We start from the raw sequence: 22,955 nt of genomic DNA on the forward strand, positions 1-22,955 counted from the left end.
TAAATGAGCTTAAAAACAACAAAGCACCAGGTGAAGATGGAATTATTGCAGAAATGTGGAAGTTCGGAGAAGAAACTGCAGCAAAAGCAATCCACGCCGTCATAGGAGAAATCTGGAGAGATGAAAAGATCCCCAGTGATTGGAAGTGTGCTCTTATACACCCACTTCACAAGAAAGGTCTCCGGACGAACATCAATAACTATAGAGGAATCTCTTTACTCCCAATAACATATAAGATACTCTCTAAAGTACTATTGAGAAGAGTTGAAGAACAAGCAGACCACCTCATTGGTGAGTATCACGCTGGTTTTCGAAAACGAAGGTCATGCGCAGAACAAATATTTAACCTGAAGAGCATTCTCAGAATAAGAGCTTTGAGAAGCCAGAACACCGTGGTAATATTTGTTGATTTTAAGAAAGCATATGATTCCATTGACAGGCAGACTCTATTTAACGTCCTAGAGGAATTCGGAATTGACAGGAAAACAAGAATGTTAATAAAACAAACCCTGACAGAAACTTTCTCAAAAGTCAAATTCTTCGGTGAAATTTCTGAACCATTTGAAATAAAAACAGGAGTCAGACAAGGGGACTGCCTATCACCAATTCTCTAACATTGTTCTAGTAGAACATGGGAAAAAGCCTTGGAAGTGAAAGGAATAAAGGAAATACATTTAGGGAGGAAAGGACAGAACTTAGAAATTACGTTTTTGGCGTTCGCGGATGATCTTGCACTCTTGGCTCACAACCGAGAAAATGCCCAAATTATGCTGAATACTCTACATGAGATCGCTGAGAAAACGGGTCTCAAAGTGTCATATGAGAAGACGAAATACATGGAATATGGACATCAAGGGGAGAGACACTTAGAAGTGAAGCATGGGACTGTAAAAAGAACTGAGAAATTTAAATGTCTAGGGGAATGGATAGAACCTAATGGATTGGATAAAGAGGCGATTAGGGCAAGAATTAGAAAACTAGAATTGGCTTACAGGTTAACCCAGAACAGATACAACAAAAGAGCAATATCTTACAAGGCGAAACTTAGACACTACAGCTCAGTGGTAAAGCCAGAGTGTCTCTACGCTTCAGAGAGCCTGACAATGAATAAAAAGGGTGAGCTTCAAGATCTCGAAAAAAAAAGGAGAGGAGAATCTTACGGAAAATTTTAGGACCACAGAAAAATGCTGATGGGGAGTGGAGGAATAGCAAAAAAATGATGACCTCTATAAATACACCGAAAAAATCAGTCACCATGCGAAAGTGAAGGCTAAAATTCTATGGGCATCTAGAAAGAATGGATGAGAAACGGCTAACAAAGAAAATATTCAAGTACATCACTGGACTAAAAGCTTCGACGAAGTGGGTGGAAGAGGTAAAAAGAGATGCAAAAAAAGTGGACTTACAGTGGATATGGTTCACAACAGAAAATAATTTAGAAGTCGAGTGGACAGCATCAAAACATTCCAGGAGAAACCACCAAAATGTAGACCCAAACTGGTCATATCCGAGAAAGAAAGGAAGATCAGAAGTGAAAGAATGAAGAGGTTCTGGGAGGATAAGAAGAAGAGAAAGCCTTAAGTTCAATGCGGTCCATAGGCGGCCAAATTCGGAAAAAAGACAATAATAATAATAATAATAATAATAATAATATACAACTTTCCAAGAGTTAATGACACGGACAGTACCTGTCTGTGCAGTTGCGGACGTGCGCTGGGAACTCTGCGAAGGGATGGCAAGAAGCATCGCAAGTTGCTCAACCTTCAAACGATTCTCTCCACCACATTCTTATATATATAAAAGAGTTTTGTCTGTACATTGCTCAGAATTTTAAAAGGATGGTATTTCTGTATCGATCGTGTCCATAGTAGCAAGGAAGTGCACTTTTTAATTTTCCGTAATTTCTGTCTGTGTGTATGTACACGCATCACGAGAAAACGGCTCAAGAGAATGTAATGAAAATCGGTATGTAAAGTCGGGAAATAAGTCGCTACAATCTAGACCATAAATAATCTTATTCACGCTCAGAGAAATGGTAGTTTAGGGGAATCCTAAAATTTTATTCACAAATATTTATTAGTGGTCCTATATTAATGAAAATCGGTATGCAAAGTCAGAAATAAGTCGCTACAATCTAGGCCATAAATAATCTTATTCGCGTAGAAAGAAATGGTAGGTATGGGGAAAGCCTAAACATAAATTCTCAAATTTTTATGTTAATAGTGGCCCTATCTGAATGAAAATCGGTATGCAAAATCGGGAAATAAGTCGCTACAATCTAGGCCTTAAATAATTTTATTCACAATGAGTGGAATGGTAGTTTAGGGGAAGGCATAAAATTTAATTCTCATATATTTGTGTTATTAGTGGTCCCATCGACAAATACTACATTACTAAAGTTATATAGTATTAAATTTCCGATCATTTATGTCATACATTTTTACCGTACCGGCTATAACACAGATATTCATGAATTTGGATTTTTGTTGCTAAGTCCATATCAGCGCCAAGTCACGAGAAACTGGGTAGACAGAATTTAATGCAAATTGTTATGTAAAGACGGGGAGTAAGGAACTACAGTCTACGCTAAAAATGATTTCGTAAGACGCCCTAATATCACAGAGTCGAAAGAAAACTAAATGTGAAGGCCTACAATACAGAAAGCTCATAACACTGACCATTGTTTGTTGTGATGTGCTTTGTGTCTTCTGTTGACAGTCATGTCCGATAGATGGGATTACTGCTGTATACAGAGTATATTTTTATTTGTTTTACGTCGCACCGACAGAGGTGGGTATTATGGCGACGATGGGATAGGAAAGGCCTAGGAGTTGGAAGAAAGCGGCCCTGGCGTTAATTACGGTACAGCCCCAGTATTTGCCTGGTGTGAAAATGGGAGACCACGGAAAACCATTTTCAGGGCTGCCGATAGTGGGATTCGAACCTACTATCTTCCGGATGCAAGCTCACAGCCGCGCGCCTCTACGCGCACGGCCAACTCGCCCGGTTCACTTCAGTCTTGGGAAGCCTAATTTTCATATCATACTCGTTGCACCTATTTTCAAGTTCCAAGATATTAGACTGCAGGCTTTCAGCACAATCTGCCAGCGAGACCAAGTCGTCGACATAGGCCAAACTGCTTACATTTCCACATTACTGAATCTCACCCTGCCATTTTATACCTTTCAATAGATATAATACATGTAAACTATGACCAAAAAAAAAAAGAAATATTACAGCCTTGTCTAACCCCTGTAAGTACTTCGAACCAAGAACTCATTCTAACATCAATTCTCACCGCAGCTCAACTGCCAACAAATTCCTTTGATTGTTTTTAATAATTTGCCCTTAATCCCATTGACCCCCCCAGTATGGCAACATATTTTTCCTTGGTACCCTGTTTTAAGCCTTCTTCAGATCTAAGAAACATAAACCGTAGCATTTTTTCAATTACGTGGCGCATACTGAAAATCTGATCCTGACAGCCCCTCTGTGGTCTGAAACCACATTGCTCTTCAACCAACACCATGCCTGGTATACTGATCAATGAAATACTTCCATAGTTGTTTCAATCTTTCCTGTTCCCTTGATTATAGATGGGTGCAGTTACTGCTTTTGTCCAATCAGAAGGTACCTTACTCTCACTCCATGCTAATCTTATTACTCTGTGAAGCAATTTCATCCCTGCCTTCCCACTATATTTCACAATTTCAGGTCTAATTTCACCTATTCCTGCTGATTTATGAAAATGGATTTTATTTTTCATCCTTTCTACTTCCTCTAGCGTAATTTCACTAACATCGTTGTCCTACTCCCTAAGAGATTGGTTGTTCGTGACATCAATAGAAAGATTTCCTTTTACGTTGAGAAGATGTTGAAAATTTCCTTCCACCTGTCCAGCCAGTGATTGACTGGTATCTATGAGGAGTTCATATGACTTACCCAAAAACACTATTCAATTTGATTAACTAATAATAATGTTATTAGCTTTACGTCCCACTAACTACTTTTTAAGGTCTTCGGAGACGCCGAGGAGCCGGAATTTAGTCCCGCAGGAGTTCTTTTACGTGCCAGTAAATCGACCGACACGGGGCTGTCGTATTTGAGCACCTTCAAATACCACCGGACTGAGCCAGGATCGAACCTGCCAAGTGGGGTTAGAAGGCCAGCGCCTTAACCGTCTGAGCCACTCAGCCCGGCAATTTTATTAACTATGCTGGCAATGTTATTAGATAACATTCTTACCTTAGCTCCACCGTACATTCCTTTAATTTGAATCTGTTTGGTAGTTAAGATTCTTAGCAGTGTTGGGGTAGGTAACGTTAAGGTATGAAAACCTGACGAAGACAGTAAATGCATGTTACTCCAGAACACAGCTCCGGCAATATTACATAAATTACACCAAATGTATGCTACATCCCGAGTACCGCCTACACGGAGAGGTCAACACCCTGCACCGCACACACAGTTGTTGCATCACGCGTAAAGAATGTAGGCCCTACGTGTCGTTATAGGAATGTTTGGCACGTGTCACGTAGCCTTTGTTTTACACGAACATCCTGCCAGCAACAGAATGAGATGAATCATGTATAGGAAATGACTACTCTTTGTTTCTCTCCTTGCAGCAGCTGGCAACATTGCAGCTAATATGCGAGCAGCAGAAGCGGCTTTAGTTCCCGTCGCTGTAGTAAACTGGAAGCAATCGATATGAAGGAAGAGTTCTGTTCTTGGCCAAGGTTGCCTTCCACAGACAAAAGTGATGGAAGGGGCGGAGTGGAGTGGGGTGGAGTGGATTGGTGAGGTAAGGAGAAAGGGGGGGGGGGGGGGAATTCTGCGTGTTCCAGCTTCTCTGAGCGGCTTCGGAGGGTGGAGAGAGGAGACCGTACGCAGAAATCCATAACTGCTCCAGCCAGCAGCAACATTCACGAGTAAAGCGATCGATTCTAACACTTGTTCTTGCTGGTGAAGGGGGACAATATGAAGCGATAACGAGCCCAATTCTGTCTGGAAGAGTGTAAATAAATCCTAAATGACGACTATGCTATGAAATTAGCATGTGTTGACCGTACAGAAACGGAGAATATTTCTGAGCGTTCGAGCAGTGGATAAAGAAAGGGAACAATCGTTATGGGGAAGAGACATCGGAAAACAGGAAATTGACCGAGGCAGGACGGACAGGAGGCACACAGATTTCTCGGACCTTGAGAACGGGAGAGTATGCCCGAGAGGAGGCTGTCCTAACGTTCCTACCAGACTTCCAGAATTCCAAAGTGCATTTCTAATACAAATTAGCTCTTTCAATCACATAATTATAAAATAAACTAATCGTAGCAGACGGATATCGAAACGAGTAGTAGTAGTAGTAACTGTTTCTCAGAATTACACGTAGGTCATTAAACTCCTCCAAACGATTAAAAAAAATTCCACTGATTTTATTCCGTAAAAGACAGGTGTTAATTTGCGAGTAAATGACATGACACCAAACTTAATTTTATTTATTTGACGGAACACTTATCACACCACTCGTTATTTTGCTTCAAATCATCTTGTATATCGTCGCTGCCGGGACAAAACCTTCTATGTGAAATATTTTAGCTTAGAACTTTGGCCGGTAAAGTTCTGTCATCTTAAGGTGCAATATTGTGTGAATATGGTCAAGGCATTCCCCCTCTTCATAAAGTATGTCCTGCGGGTCAGTATATCTCCAAAAATATTATCACATAGGTTTTGTCCCGGCAACGACGATATGTCCGGCTACATGGCTAAATGGTTAGCATGCTGGCCTTTGGTCACAGGGGTCCCTGGTTCGATTTCCGGTAGGGTCTGGAATTTTAACCATAATTCCCCTGGCACGGGGACTGGGTGTATGTGTCGTCTTCATCATCATTTCATCCTCATCACGATGCGCAGGTCACGTTCGGGAGTCAAATCAAAAGACCCGCACCTGGCGAGCCTAAGTCCACTGACACATCCCGGCACTAAAAGCCATTACGCCATTTCATCTTGTAGATAGCTGTCATCACTGACTCCTACGACTCTATAGTTTTAAGGTCGTCAACGTAAAGTAATATCGTTTAGAAAGACGAATACAAGAGCCCTAATAGCGAACCCTGCGAGACGCCAGATGAAGGTTGACTTGACAAAACATGATCGTGGTGGGAAATAAACAGAAATTAATGTGTTAGGCTACGACCACAGTGCAGGCGGCGAGCGGAGCGTTGCCGCTATCGAAAAATTGAAGAGTGGGGAGGAGAGAGCGGCTGTGTGGACATCTAGCAAGAGTCAGTCAGCGGCGCGGCGTCTCCCCTGCACGAGGTGATTAGATAATGGCAGTTTCAATTTTCTCGTTTGTCTCTGCTTTTAGAAATGTTTTATATAAACTGAAGAATTCGACGTAGGACTAGGAAAGAATTTCGTGATCATCCAGTAAATAAATTACGTGAAATGCATGGGGAATTTCATCATTTATATGGAGAACTGAATTGATTTCCTGCTAAGATGTTTCAAATAAACTTCTATGTCCATTCAAACTTTTGACTTCTTTCTAAAACTTAAGGCGTGTCTGCAAAAGCAAGTCACCAACTTCCAGAGACCCATAAAAGTCAGATGTAATGACGAACATAAGTTTTCATATCGGCAATATATGACAAAGGATAATAATATTAATTAAACAATAATAATAGGGCGTAAAATAATAGTCTAATAATAATAATAATAATAATAATAATAATAATAATAATAATAATAATAATAATATTAATAATAATAATATGTTGCATTAAATACACTATTGTTTATGTCCATAACCGTGATTGATTTTTAACTGAATTTATCTCGTATATTTAAGATCGTTTCAATCTCTTTCCAGGCTTCCCTTGTCACATATAGGTTTTAGAAATTTCTCTCTGTTGTTCCATAGAAAAGTTCAGATTTAAACTTCAGACATGAGCACTTTCATCTCCTCCCTTATTAATTCACTAACAGTCATTGCGAGCGGCGCAGCTGAAATCTCAAACAGGAGTGAGCGGCTGGCGGCAGGCAGCGTTGTCCTTGAGCCAACTTCCCCTCCAAAATGACGCGCCGCTGGCACTATGGCCACATGCATTTGCTAACGCAGGTTTGAGTCTCATCTTTGCCGCCACACAACGCAACGCTCCGCTCGCCGCCTGCACTGTGGCCGAAGCCTTAGAGCTGATCCGATTCACACAGAAAGATGTAAATTCTAATGGGTAAAATTGAGAAACGTTTCTGCCATTTTTTGTTGAATATATGTATATTAGAGTCCGTCCGACTAATTGGCTGAATGGTCAGCGTTGAGGCCATTGGTTCATAGGGTCCCGGGTTCGATTCCCAGTCGGGTCGGGGATTTTAATCGCCTCTGATTAATTGTCCTGGTCCGGGGACTGGGTGTCTGTGTTTCCTGTTCATATTACCACACACTACACTACCAACCACCACAGAAACACGCAATAGTGATTACATCCCTCCATATAGGGTTGGCGTCAGGAAGGCCATCCGGCCGGAAACAGGACCAAATCCACATGTGCTACAGAGTTCGCACCCGCGACCCCACACGTGTGGGAAAAAGAGGGAGAAAAATAAGAAGATATGTATGTTAGAGTCAAACCGTCATTTATCGTAGCCTTGTTAACTTGCTTCTGCCATTTTCTATGTTTGCAAGGGATTATTAGATAAAGCCCAGCCAACAGAGTACCAGTTTAGCAGCTCTATAATTAATTATTATTATCATCATCTGATTATTCTAAATTGAGGGATCGTATACTGACTTACGCCACCCATTTACCAGCATTGTCTGCAAATTATAAATCACTATCCCTATGTCCTTACCTTCTGCACTAGGTGTCAGAAATGCGCGTAACTTCACCCACCAATGCCTATACTGACCGCCACACCATATTAGTCCGCCACCAATACGGAAGTTGAAAATGAAATGTGTTTCCAAACAAAATTAGCGCAATAAGGCTGTAGAGCGATATCTCCTGTTAGTGAGTGCGAACAACAAACCATCGTGCAGTAATAGCTTGTGTTATATCAGAGATCGCTACAAGAGGACGATGGAATGAAGGTAGGCCCTTCTCGAACAATGCTCGACAGTAGGTATACAAGAGGCAAGGGAGTACGTGTGGAAGACCGGTGGGCTAATGTTTTAAGAGGTAGGAAATTGAGGGCCAAGGAGTCTAGTCATAAGATGTGTCCGTGAAGAATCCGCATGATTCACCGTATGTAGAATAGCAGACGGTAGACGAGGAACAGGGAAGTATTACAGAGGAGGGGAAGGAAAGAAGAAAGGAATACTCGAGAGTACAGAATAGGGAGAAAGAGTTGTAACAGGGTCGTGCGAGGGATAAAACTGAGGTCATAGGTTCTGCAGGCTTCAGGGAAAGATAAGGGAGACCCGGAGGGAGTGAATCTAATGAGGTGGATGGAGTTGAGGCTCTGGTCAAGGGGGACTCCACTGTTAGGCACATGGGGAAGTGTGTGGAGGAAAGGGAACCAAGGTAGAGTGTTATCCAGGAATTAGGTTAAGGCAGATGTTGAGGAAAGGAGAAAGGTAAAGAGAAGTTGGCAGTTTCCAAGGCGGTACCTTAGTGGATTAATCAATTTGGAGTTTTTAAACGTAGAGAATATTCAGATACACACATTTGCCCATGTTACTATCAATAAACGCAAGTTTCCCAACACCGAAGGCTGCCATACATCCCCAAACCATGACTCCACCACCTCCATGCTTCATCGTGGCTTGAAGATTGAGTGTCTGGTTCTGTCTCCGGTCTCCTCTAGACCAATATCCTACCATCGTTGTGAAATATGTTCATTTTTTTCTCATCCATAAGTAATTACTTATCCCAAAAATCTCTAGTCTTGGATGCATACTGCTGCACGAATTCCAATGTTCATTTCTCGTTCTTTTTACTAACGCAAGGGTTATCGTCTAGGTACCCTGGCTCTGCAGCCCGCACTGTTGAGAATGGTACGAATTGCCCTTGAAGTGATGTTCTTTCCGAACTGGTCACGCACATGTGCGGATAGTGCAAACGCTGAAAATTTAGAGGATTTCTTGATCATTCTTCGCAGAATTCTAGTCTCTCTTGTCTTAGGACTTCTGTGGACTACCTCTTCTTTCACCGTTGGTTACTACTTTTCTGTTCTTATATCGCTTAACGATGAACTGGACAGTCACTCGACTTCTTCCTATTATACTTGCAATTTCGGAATATGGTTTTTGTTGGAGATATTCGGAGATGACAATGTTTCTTTCCTCCACGGATGTTTCCTTCCCTTTGTGACCCATTCTGCTATTCCATAGTACCCACGTCTTGCCAGTTAATACTTCAGGGTACACCATATGACAATACAAGTGTTCATTGCACTACGGAGTTGCACGAGTTGTTTTGGTACAACTAGTGTGGTATATGAATACTTCGTTCCCGGTTGAATGCCGTACGAGTTACATTATTTTCACAGAACTTTTGCGTGACATATGAAAAGGTGTACAGCCAATGACTTGGTTATATCGTGCTACATCATGGTACCTATCAGCTTGGATATAGTTTTGAATTAACTGTTAAAACACACACTGTTTTGCAGCGCATACTGTATGAATACTTTTTTTCCATGACAAAGTGAAGAGACGTCCGAAAGCTATAATTTTTCTTGAAAAAGAGCTAGTACTCTTAAGAAACGCGTCACCGACTGCATTGGTATTAATCCCGTAACCTCGAGCATGCGGCACCGTTAAATACAAACGGACTGAACCGGGAACGAATCGGTGAAATAATAATAATAATAAATAATAATAATAATAATAATAATAATAATAATAATAATAATAATAATAATAATAATATGTGGGAATAACATATTATTTCGATGTCGGTATGAATATATCCAATTACAACCTTGGAGAAGGGCACTACCGGGGACTGCACATTTTCGAGAAATGACAAATTAAAAAGAGCAGGACTAGGATCATCATCATCAATCGGTTTACTCATTGCTGAACGTCGTGACCCCATTTCTTCACTTCATTAGTAACTGCATCCTTAACGAGATTTTTCCATCCTGAGCGGTCTTCAGCTCATCTTAAGACATTGTGAAGAGGTAGACCGGTGATCTTTGCTTGGTCTAACCATCTACTTGTTCTGCCTTTTGGTCTGGTGCCTTCAATTTTGCCTTGTAGAATGGTCTTTTCTAAATTGTCTCCTCTCCTCAAAATGTGTCCCAGGAACTGGAGGTAACTTTCACTAACGCGGGAAGATAAACGTTTCGTGATGCTCAGTTCTACTATAATGGAGACATTTGTTCTTTCTGTCCATGCTATACGGAGCATTCTCCGCCAACACCACATCTCGAAGGCATCTATTCGGTTCTTGTCACTAGCCTTCACAGTCCAGGTCTCACAACCGTACAGGAAAACAGAACACCAGTGATTTCACCAATCTTATTTTCACTGTTTTGGATAATGCCCGGTTCTGCCGGATCTTTGTGAGTTTAACCATTGCGGCACGACCTGGGACAATCCGTCGTTTTATTTCTTTATCACAATTTCCCGTGTTACTGATTATGGAGCCCAGATATACACAATCATTCACCAACTCCAGATCTTTCAGGCATCCTGTTATTTGGATTGGAATTTGACTTTGTCGGTTAATAACCATTAGTTTGGTCTTTTTCATGTTAATTTATAGACCAAAATCCGAAGTAATGACTGTCACTCTGGAGAGCAATACATCAAGTTCTTGTCCACTTCCTGCAATGAGTGTAGTAAAGTGTTGATTTTCCTACCACCGATTGAAATTCCACTATCCCAGCCATCCAGTGCTCTTCTCATTAAATTGTAGAGTTGGGGTGATAGTATACAACCTTGTCTGACTCCATTTGTCACACTGAAAAATTCTGAGCATTCACCACCCACCCTTATGGTTGCATTATGACTATTATAAAGACCTTTCAATAATGACGTTAAGTGTTTTGGGACTCCACATTCATTGAGCACTTACCACAACTTGTCCCACTTGACACAGTCGAAGGCCTTTTTTATAATCGAGGAAACAAATATAGGCAGGGACACAGAACTCGCGGCATTTTATTTATTTATTTATTTATTCACGAAGCACAAGATACAGCTACACTGAGCAAATTTCACTTGCACTGTCAACAGACTATTTAACAAACGTAAACTTTCATAATAAAATATAACAAACATAATAAAATATAACAGGATCAGGTACACAACCTACTAATAACAACTGTCCAAGTCGAAAACCATGAGAATGTCCATGTTCATAGCCAAGTCTTCGCGGGTCAAGATGGCGGTATAATCCCTTACATCAACTTATCTTTAAGATACTATTTACACACCTCTCGAATACACTTTTATTTGATGCTATATCAAGCTCTTGTCTCCTCTTAATATTGTTAAAGAGTGTTGGGAGGCGGATTAGGAAAGATCTTTGAAGTATTGAGTGCTGAGTGTGGGGAATGTGGAGAAGGTCTTTGGTTCTGGTGGAGCGGGAAGGAATACGGAGAGAGAAGAGCGAGACAAGATGTTCCGAGCGGTAATGCCCATTTAAGATCCCGTGAAGGAAACTCAGGTCAGCTACCTGTCGCCTGATGTGCAACGGTGACATATTAATTGCCATTAATACCTGCTGCGTAGACAGATTTCTGAGCTTGGGGTTTCTGTTCCTTACAATTGCAGCAAAGAAGGACACTGCTCTGTCTAACTGCTTAGTATTGGAGGGGGAGGCTGTTGTCCAAATCGGAGAGCAGTAGTTTAAGAGAGGTTGAATGATCGTGAGGAAGAAGTGACGAAGAGCAATGGGGTCAGAAATTTCTGTGAAGCGATAGAGAATGCCTAGTAATTTCATAGCCTTGGTTGTATATGTTTCTATATGGATGTCAAATTCAATTATCTGCCTCATGTTTGTTACTGACTCTCGTGTACCTTTATCTGTCACAAAACCTGCTTGTTCAGCAGAAATTTGAGATAGCCCCATAAAATTTCTAGGGTTTGGAAAAAATCTGCTTTTGTCAACGTTTTATTCTATTCGGAGCTTTTATTGACGCACTGGGCTATAAGGTGCGCCGTGTGTTCAATAGAGTGAGCGAGGAAACTATAGAGGTATAGGCCTACTAACAGAAACATTTTCCTAAAGAGAAATGTTTTCTAAAAAATGGTTTCACATTTGAAAGATTATCAGCTGGTAAGTAAACACAGATGGTGACTATTTCCTTACCTTGGGAGATAAAAACCAATACACGTAAGGATAACAGGTTAATTTAAACTCTCATAAGAGGCTGATGAGATGAACTTAAGAACGGATATCGTACTCCAGTTGCTTGAAATGACACTATTCAATACCAGTCATTATTCATTAACAATATCATATTAACTAGGTTCACGTCACTCATTACTATGTAGGAAAGTTTAATTTATTTCATAGGATGTTCACACTGAGTTGCCTGATATGCTGACAAGAATAGAGTAAGGTATTACAGTAAAATGTATTGTCAACAGTCAAGGGTTCACGCGAGCAAATGGAAATACAGGGACATTGTTTTATCTGTGACGGGGATTGCCACTCGTGCGGTCTCCAGCGCTGTGAGCTCGTCTCCCGCCAAGCACTTTACCGCAATGCGCTTCACGGCACAATAAGTTCCCCTCCTTTGCGGTCTGCTGAAAGCTTTATCAGCGTAAGGTTCAGTTTCGTCAATTGTTTACGTGTTAGTACTCAGTGTGTTGTTCCAATGCCATTTCCATTATGTGAGCGTGCATTATGTTTTAAAAAAATACCTTCATAAAGGAGGGATATCTTGTGCGAAAACAAGACAGAAATTCTGCAAGAAATTTCCAAACAGACTCGTGCATCAATACAATAAAAAATCTAGCTAAAAGTTCAAACAGGTTCAGTATATGATTGTAAAAGGCGTAGGAGGAGACATGCTCTTATAGAAAAGATTATAAATGAGCTTAAAGACCATATAAGAGCTGAAATCAATCAGTGCTCAGGATCTTCTCACAGTAAATAATTTCATAAGGAGGTGCCAGCAATGTTTAGCAGTGAATGGCGAACATTTGCAGCACCAGCTGTAAACTGGGTAAGTATAAAGTTCTATATTCAAGGACTCAGTGTCGGACGAGCGCTGGCCGCATTACGGCAAAATGCTTGGCGGGAGACAGGCACGCAGGGCAGGCGACCTGGCGAGTGACAATCCCCGTCATAGATTTTTTTTTTTTTTTTTTTGCTATTGGCTTTACGTCGCACCGACACAGATATGTCTTATGGCGACGATGGGACAGGAAAGGGCTAGGACTGGGAAGCGGCCGTGGCCTTAATTAAGGTACAGCCCCAGCATTTGCCTGGTGTGAAAATGGGAAACCACGGAAAACCATCTTCAGGGCTGCCGACAGTGGAGTTCGAACCTACTATCTCCCGAATACTGGATACTGGCCGCACTTAAGCGACTGCAGCTATCGAGCTCGGTTCGTCATAGATAAAACAATGTCCCTGTACAATGGCAATATCTAATCTTCTAAGAAAATAACTACCTATTAATGTTTCACGGAACTATATTTCAGTTTGAAACTTTGTATATGTTGCAACTGTGTTAACCTAATGAGGATGGGCTAACTGGCATTACGACATTCATAGAAAAAAGAGGGACTAAGAGGGGAGTCAAAATGGTTTCTTGCCAATGTTTCAACAACGGTCAGTTTTATTTTACAACGTTTCAAACAACACTTGCTTCAAATTTAATTCTGAACATTATATTTACGTCATGGAAGACCTTGATAGAGCCAAAACGCCCTGGACGTGGTTCGGTTATTTTTATTATTTTTTCATTATTTTATTACGTACGACCTATTCCACAGTGAGTGAGTGTGTGCAACCTTCATCCTGTTTCTCTACGGAGTCTGCTATGAAGTGAGATGAATCTTCGTAGCGAGCTATACGACCGGATGCCCTTCCTGACATAAACCTCCTCAAAGGAGTGAAATGAATAACGTGATATATGATAGTATGATGGGAGAGGGTGAAATCCGGTACCGACACCTCTCCTACTTCTGTCAAATAGCACCAACGGGTGCTCAAGGTTTAACGTCCCCATCCAACGGACGAATCACCAACAGCGTCATATGCCCTCATTCCATATGAACATCACGGACGGGTATACAATTCGATCCAGGCTTTTGGCACGCAATCTAGTGATCAGAAATTCTATACCACCACCCCTCTTACCCTCCCGGCCAACATTCTGATGGTGAATTATCTCTTCACCTACGAGAATCGGGAGATTAACCGTGGTGTCAGACCGTACAGACTTGACGCCTTAACGATCATGCTCATCAGGCCGGCTGGTCCATTCCAATACCATTACTTTATCGTTGAACTTAATAATAATAAACAAATAGTCGAATTCTATGAAAATAGGAGTAAGGCTAAAACAGACACAATGAAATGGATTGGCGAAATTAAAACCGATTTGAAACAGGCAGGAATTACACCAGCAGATGTCCAAAACAGGGTAATCTTCAGATCCAAAATTCATAAATGGAAAGTTGACTAAGAGGAAAGACCAAAGACGAAGACTGGAACAACCTGAACTGAAGACAGAAAGGAAGCACACAGTAAAAGAATGAAAGATATATGGGCACAGAGGTAGGCAAATGCAAGCCTGTATGTACTTTGCGTGGTCTTAATTGGGTTATTCGTATATATACGAGTATACCGGGTGGCACTGATTGATCAGTGCGGGTGGCCCACCAGCCCCCTGCGATCCAGTTTTATGTATCCCTTCACATTTACCTCAATTCTGAAAGACATCGGTCCCTCTCCCCAAACCGGGGTAATATAACGAGGTGTGTATTTACGGGGTAGAAGACAGTAGGAATCGTGAGCGTCACTATTAATTCATTATGGGTGCACGTACTTTTAAACAGGAGGTGGACGCACAGACCGGGAGAACGGTACTGTATAAACTGGGAAATGGGCGCCGCCGTAGGTCAAGTGTCGCATTAGCTCACATAGCAAGCGGGCGGGGAGATATGTGATAGTGGACAGTACTCGAGGTAGGAGGTTCGATTCCCACGTAAGAGCTTTTTTTTAACAATCAGTTGCCTGGGATGTAGTAAGGTTGCATACTTGATAGCTTCCAAGGACTGATTTGTTTATTTTACCCTGTAAAAGACCGTATGTATCGTTGCACTGCACTGGGTATGGTGCTGAGTTGGACGAGGATGAGGAGATGGTCTGTGGCCAGTTAGCTACGTCGCACATGTTCCAAGCTTCGTAGACCACAGGTAGAACAAAATATACCCCCAATGGAACGATAACAACATGCGATGGCAGGTAAGTATGTAGCTGCGCGAATTCTCCTCCTTCGAAGCAATTCACAAGACAAGTTTATACACTGCCTCGAGATGTATTCCAGCGATGAGTATGTGAATATCTTACTTACCTATGGAGAAGCTAGACAGAATGCATACCAGGCACAACGCCTGTATCAAGAACGCTACTCGCACAGACGACAACCGACGGGCATAACATTTCGGAGTGTGGAAAGACGCCTGTGGGATACTGCATCCCTGGGAAGGACACGGCCGGTTCGAGATCCCGTGACGTCTGCTCACAATGAATAGATCGTAGTTGACGCTATCCGGCGTAACCCTCATACTAGCACACGGGCCACTGCACAGGAGATGAATATCTGCCGAGCGACTGTCATGCGGATACTGCATACCCACCTGTTTCACCCGTACCATATGCACTTACACCAGGAGCTCCATGACCATGATATCGATGGCCAGGTGGCGTTCTGTCCTTGGATCCTACAGCGTATGGACATTGATCCTGCTTTTCTGGCGACTCTCTTATTTACGGATAGCACGAGTCCTCTAAAATGGAACCGTTAATCACCATAATATGCTTAATGGAATGTGGATAATCCCCACTGGGTGCGACAGACAGCTTTCCAGGTACAGTGGGACGTGAATGTATGGTGTGGGATCAAGGGTGATCACCTCATCGGTCCCCACTTCTTTGAGGGCCATCTGACCAGCCTACGCTATCTGCAGTTTTTCCAAGATGAACTACCACCGTTTTTGGAACATGTGCCACTTCTTGACCGCTGCAGGGTGTGGTTTCAACATAACGGAGCTCCGTAAACACACATCTCGTTATATTACCCCGGTTTAGGGAGAGGAACCGACGTCTTTCAGAATTGTAGTAAATGTGAAGGGATGCATAAAACTGGATCGCAAGGGGCTGGTGGACCACCCCGTATATAATATTAATCATCATCATCATCTAATCGCGCAGCGAAGTGCAAGAAAGCTGTCGTGAGTGTCCTCGTGAACGCTGTTTAAGAAGATTTACTGGAAGTTTATCACCGTTACCTGATAGGGTCAGTCCTGTCTACATCTGGGAACCCCAGTGGATAGGGTATCCAGGGGTAACGACCAGTTCGGTGTTCACTTGGAGTACCAATTATTTTGTAAGACTTCTCGTAAACAGGCTCATGTACAAGTTGCTCGAATTCAATAATTACGTGTGCTGAATGCATCAATCTTCATGACAAGATCGTCAAGTGGAAGAAGGACAACCCACCTAAATCAAGCTATGGTCTTAGGTATAATCTTCCAAGAATTCTAAAGAAACTATCCTGTTACTGTAAGAATATCGAGGTTACATAAGCAGATAAACAATTCATACGCTGGAACGTTAAAACAAACAGCCCATTACACGTTACATGTGAAATGCAGCTTGATACTACGATTTTAACCAAGGACATTCTAATAATTTTGTTACACAAACTCCTAGATTGATATCCTCTTTTTACGATTTGTAAGAACAATCAGGATCCTGATTATTCACCTTACAGTTTTGAGTTTGAGGCTGATGATGCCCTTAATATGGGCGAAACATGTCCCTTGTAACTGTTTATGATAAGATTTAATTCTTAGTAAATCTCTTTGTATTGAATAGGTGGATATTAAAAATAACACTTGTAACATACTTTGCATTTAAACAGCCCATTGCCATGAAAATCATGTTCAGGTAGAGCTGAATAAGGCGTTCCCGAAAGAAGTTCGAGTCGTGAATGTAATATCTAGGGGGAAAAAACACCGGTAGGCCACAGTTCGATAAATTTCCAACTTCTTTGAAATCATTTAAGAAAGACAAGTTAAACAACTGACAAGGAATCTGGACAACAGCTCTAAATGCAGATGAGCGGTGAATGATGATGATGATAACTCGATTTCAGATTATGAGAGCGTATCATCGATACAAGCTGTTCAACAAACAGATGTCAGTAAGGTTGGAAAACGGAAGTGCTAATGTCGCAGCTGTAGATTTCCTTAAGGTACATAACCGGCATTTGGTGTGAAGCCACGGAACGCTTAACTTAGCTTAGGGCCAACTCTCAGCAGGATGAAGGCACAAAATTAAATGAACATTAACGACAACATTTTAGCATGAACTGTAAAGCAGATATCAGATACGATATAACAAATGCTCGATTTTAATCGTGACGAGACGCCTGAATAACTTTAATCAGCCGTTTGATTTCACAGCCCAAAACAGATTTGCAGTAATACAGTTCGACTGTCTGAAGTAAATGTTTAGATAAGTCCCATTATTTCTTTTTCTTATGGACAAAATTCCTTTAACTTCTTATTACAATGTCACGAAGATATTTTTGGCCATACAGAAGAACTACTCATAACAAAGTTCACTCCAATCGCGGATCGGTTCATAACTGATTCAGGTTGAAATAGAAGGCAACTTTCTAAAATAATCACTGATTCAAGTCGTTTAATGTTAACAATGGCGTGTTAGTCCAAAACATCGTTAACTGATAAAAACACAGAAAAGAGTTTTGAAGTTCTCTTAAATAAAGGTACTACAAATGCGAACGACCGACCGACCTGTTGTTGAAAACATCTTCAGCCGGTAAATCGGTGACGTCAAGCCTGCCACGAGCTGTAAGTGAGAGTGGCCAGACGGGAAATACAAGTCATGTGTGTAACGTCACTATTCAAGGTCGCGATGCACTTGTTGACCGTCCGGTGGCTCCGTGTTTATGATGGCCCATCATTTTTAGGAACTGTATACTGTCTACACAATAACGATCGAAGACTGCTATGATGGAGACCTAGTCAGCAGTACACGCAACTCTATGTTCACCTTCACTCATAAAAAATGAACGTCTTGTAATTAATGTAGGTAGCGGCATTCGTGATAATCCTCTAGGAGAGACATTTAATAATACTGCCAGGCTTTCTACTTGTTTCTTGTCTTGCTCTGTCCCAAAGACTTGCACGATTGAGACTTCCGAAAAGGCTGAGTCTGTCCTTTTCTTTAACAGACTCGATCTACTGTATATACAGAAATTCTTCCACCAAGTATGATCTCGAGCAGCTTCAGTTAATCGTACTTACGACTATAGATAAATCAGTATAACTGTTTAGAAACAGTTGCTTGCATTCGGAAAATAGTGAGTTCGAATCCTACCTGTCGGCAGCCTTGAAGATTTTCCATTGTTTCTCATTTTCACACCACGCAAATTATGGGGCTGTAACTTACTTAAGGCCACGGCCGCTACCTTCCCAATCCTAGCATCCTTCCATCGCCGAAAACCTTCGATGTGTCAGTGCGGAGTTGAACAAGTAGCAAAAATTATATTTAAAAAAAAAAATACTGAATATAGTCTGCTCGAGACCAAGTGACGTTTAGGGCCGTGTGAAATGACATGCAAAGATCCAAAAAGCGGACCTTACATCAGCGGGATTATTTAATTTCGTAGCAGACACTGCCACCGATATACCTCCCGAATTTAACATATGTAATAATAATAATAATAATAATAATAATAATAATAGATTACAGGAAACCAACTATACTCCACTAAGAATAGGAACCAAATCCAAGGGGATCATAACAGACTGCTTAGTATTTGCCGATGATATTGCCGTTTTCCCAAAAGACGTAGAAACCGCTAGAGCTCAAGTTGTAATGTTGGAGGAAATTGCCGAACAAGCTGGTCTGCAGATATCGTTTGAAAAAACAGAAGTAATGACTAACATCAAAGAGGCCCCACCCAAACTCCATACAAAATACGGCTAAACCGAGACGAGCGACCGAAGAGAAGACACGGTGCCCCTTGGACAGAGGAGCGTAAGCAGGCCCATTCACAAAGAATGAGGGAAATTCGGGCTCTAAAAGAAGGCCAAGTTCAGTGTCAAATGCAAGAAGACATAACGTGGTCCTTGATGGCCCCAGCGAATTATATAATAATAATAATAATAATAATAATAATAATAATAATAATAATAATAATACATTCAAAACAAATAAGCGAATTGCACAATTACCAAGATTAGATCAGAAAATTAGTTATTCCAAATCAAACTGCCGTAGGTTAAATGCAAGGTTAACCATTCGAAGATGGTCGGGTATGTAGAAAAGTTTATAGGCTACTAACAAATTGTTGCCCAATTTCGGGATTCTAAGTACGCTAAATGATTCACGGACGTAAACACTTCAACAACATAATTTTAACACTGAAATAGAAAGCTTTTGTGACAAAAATAAATCCCATGCTCTTCCACCACGCTGTCAGAAAAATGCACAATAATGTAAAATATTGTCACAATAAATGTATTGAACAACATAGTGGCGTACGTGACGCACACCACGAACGTCATGCACTCTCCTGACCTACGGTAACAGTAATCTCTCAAAGCTATTCTCATGCGATCACAGTAGGGGATCTGTGACAAAGAAAGAAAGAAAGAAAGAAAGAAAGAAAGAAAAGAAAGAGCTCCGAGAATAAAGAGAGTAAATAACCGTAACAGGCATTGCTCTAAAGGGCCCTCTTTTCACAACAACGAGGAATTCGATAGTTAGAAAGGAAGTGCTTTGGGCAGAGGGAAAGCGATCTTTATTACACTAATGATGGACAGTTGAAGGTCGTGACTGTTAAAAGAAAATACAATTTGGGCTAGGTACTACAGCCTAAGTCATACTCCCACATCGGATCGTTGTAATTTGGCATTATGCTGTTGCTGATCTTGAATAAATAACTAAATTTAAAAATGTTAAAATAAGTTTACGACATGAACCTATGATAAAAACGGGTACACAGCGAACACATCATTAGGAAAGCAATGGCCCGGTAATCGAAACCGACTTTCAACCTGTTAGGTCGTGTTACGTACATTTAGTACGTGTTGAAGAGATGTTAAGTACAGAACAAAAATGGGCAACCGGACACCAGTGGGATCCGAACCCACAACCTCCCTATTTCACGTCGATTGTTCTACCAATTGAGCTATGCTGGCCTTGGCCATCTTTGTTCTGTTGGAAAGGATCTAAGCTACAGGTCTGGCAGCAGTAGTTAGTGTTGCAGATCCGCAGAAAAATTTAAAATTCATAGAACTCCCCGTGGATACGGATCTTAGGGGCTTGAAACAGGGGCTCCGAAGCAAAAAAAGCATAAGTAGGCAACAAAGGTATTTTTTCACCCAGCAATAATAATAATAATAATAATAATAATAATAATAATAATAATAATAATAATAAAATGGTGCGTGGCCTCTAAAGAGGCCTGGTGCAGGTCTTTCGAGTTGACGCCGTATAGGCGCGCTGCGCGTCTGTGAGGATGGGGCCCTACCTATGATGAATTCTAATGCTGAATATAGCAAACACACACCCAGCCCCCGAACCACTAGAATTGACCAATGAAGATTAAAATCCCCGACCCAGCCGCGAATCGAATCCGGGATCCTCTGGAACAAAGGCCAGCACGCTAACCATTTGCCATGGAGCCGGATGAGGAAAACATTTTTCCAAACCGATGGCGTTTAGTTTGCGATAGTTTCCTGAAAACTCACATTTCTTTTTAATATCGAACCCCAAGAAAGTGTACACATTTTCGAGATATCATGGTCATAATAATAACAAATATAATCGTGATCGTATGACCTCAGTGACCGAGTGCAGGCATTTTCATTTGACGACTTTTCATTGAGAATCGTATCTGTTTACTCGCTCTTTTAGTAATTTCTTTGGGATTTTATTATTTTGATTTCTTGATTATATTTCAGTATGTTTTCATTAGTCAAGAACTTGTATGTTGGGTATTCAGCCCAAAGGCTGGTTTGATCCTCCACAGCTCCACCAATAGCCTAGGTGTCAATGAAGAGGCATACTACTGAAATGAAGAGTGAGGTAGTTCCTCGGGTTTTTTTTTTTTTTTTTTTTTTTTTTTCCACCGGGCCAGAAGTCGCTATTACGTATGTCTGCCAAGCCCACTGAAATGCATGCACCAACCGAATCTATGAGCGATATTTTCGCACTATTCATGACAGGGATTGGCTGCACAAGGAATGGTATTACTAACATCGTTCATACCTCGGTTACTTTCATATTGTCAAAGCCAAAGATGAGTCAGACAGGTCAATGAAAGTAACATTCTAGCCCATACCAGAAGACATAACCCACTGTAAACACTACATCTCGCCAGCAAATAGCTAAGAACTTAGGAATGTAAATAATTATTGGTTAAAGGTAACATTAGGTGAATCACCGCTACTCCGAACACTTCTTGTTAGAAAAGTTGGAAGCAAGCTGTTGCCTTGCCGGTTGGCGTAACTGTTACTGCATTGTCCGAACACCATCAAGGTTGCATAATCAATGTTGGGTTTATATGGCTGTGACCATAAAGGCATTAATGCGCCTTGAATTGTGTCATAAATAGCAGGTGATTTGAGTATAAAGGCTTTCTCACTCGGTAAGTTGGGGTCGCTCAGATGTCTGCCGGAAGTTAACGGTTTAAGTGACATTTGTTTATTCTTACAATATTAACCGAGAGTGCCGAGAACTGAACTTTGTGAGACTTTCTATGTTTGTTTCGAAGGAAAGCAGCCGATAATATCTACCTCAATTGTAATCATTTATTCTTAGTATTACCCGTCCAACAAATCCAAAATAGGGATAACTTACCATATTTATAACAACTTCTTCTCGTCAGTAACTAGCTCTGTAGCCTCGTTTAGTTCATACCTCATATCTTTAAATAATTAAAAAATGAGTCCAACCATCGTTACCTTGGTTTCCCTCAACTTCTCTTACCTTTCATGGCCAAGTCCATTATTCTCAAAGGTAACCTATCCGCCTCCATTCGCCTCACGTGACCCTACCACCGAAGCAAATATATGCGCACTGCTTGATCCATTGGATTAATTTCTTATTTACCCTATCTCCTCATTCCGAGTACCCTACCGTCATTGTTTCTACCTGTTTGTACCAGCAATCATTTTCAATACTTGCATGTCTTATTTCTAATTTGAGTAAGATTAGCCGTAGTGCTCGTCGTTGACGGGACAATCTCCTATAGCATGTTCCGAGTTATCTAACTTTCCAGCTACAATACTTTCCGCCAACAACAGGCATGCTGGTTTTACTCGGGACGCAGCAGTAACCAGAGATGAGTAACAGCAGAAGAGACAAATCACATCACAACAATAGTCAATGTAGTGTTATTGATCACTTCTACGAGCTTTAGATATGGTAGACCTTCACATTTAGCTTTCGTAAAACTCGAAGATTGGGAGTCCTTCCTTCTTTCATGACTCCCTCTTATTCTTAAAGCGATCATTCCTTTGCGGTTTTTTTTTATCATAACAATTTTCCTGGTCCATATGGACCGATAACCACGCGGTTTTGCACCTTGAGACAATCATGACAAAAACATTGCCAGTTGACACGATTGAACAATATCTCCATGTTAGCAATGCTCGGCGTTGATATGGACTAAGCAATGAAAGTCTAAATTCAGAAATTCTATTATCATACCCGGTATGAAAAAAACTATGCAAGACATAAATGATCAACTCAAACTAAGAACTCATTCTACCATCAATTCTG

At 41.2% G+C, this 22,955-nt stretch overlaps 1 protein-coding gene across 1 annotated transcript in view; it reads right to left on the bottom strand.

Moving 5' to 3' along the window:
• Positions 1–22,955, bottom strand: part of Utx (Utx histone demethylase) — a 381,209-nt gene that overhangs the window by 335,333 nt on the left and 22,921 nt on the right. The window lies entirely within an intron of this gene.

The sequence above is a fragment of the Anabrus simplex genome, chromosome 8 (genome assembly GCF_040414725.1).
Source record: "Anabrus simplex isolate iqAnaSimp1 chromosome 8, ASM4041472v1, whole genome shotgun sequence".
Lineage (NCBI taxonomy): Eukaryota > Metazoa > Arthropoda > Insecta > Orthoptera > Tettigoniidae > Anabrus > Anabrus simplex.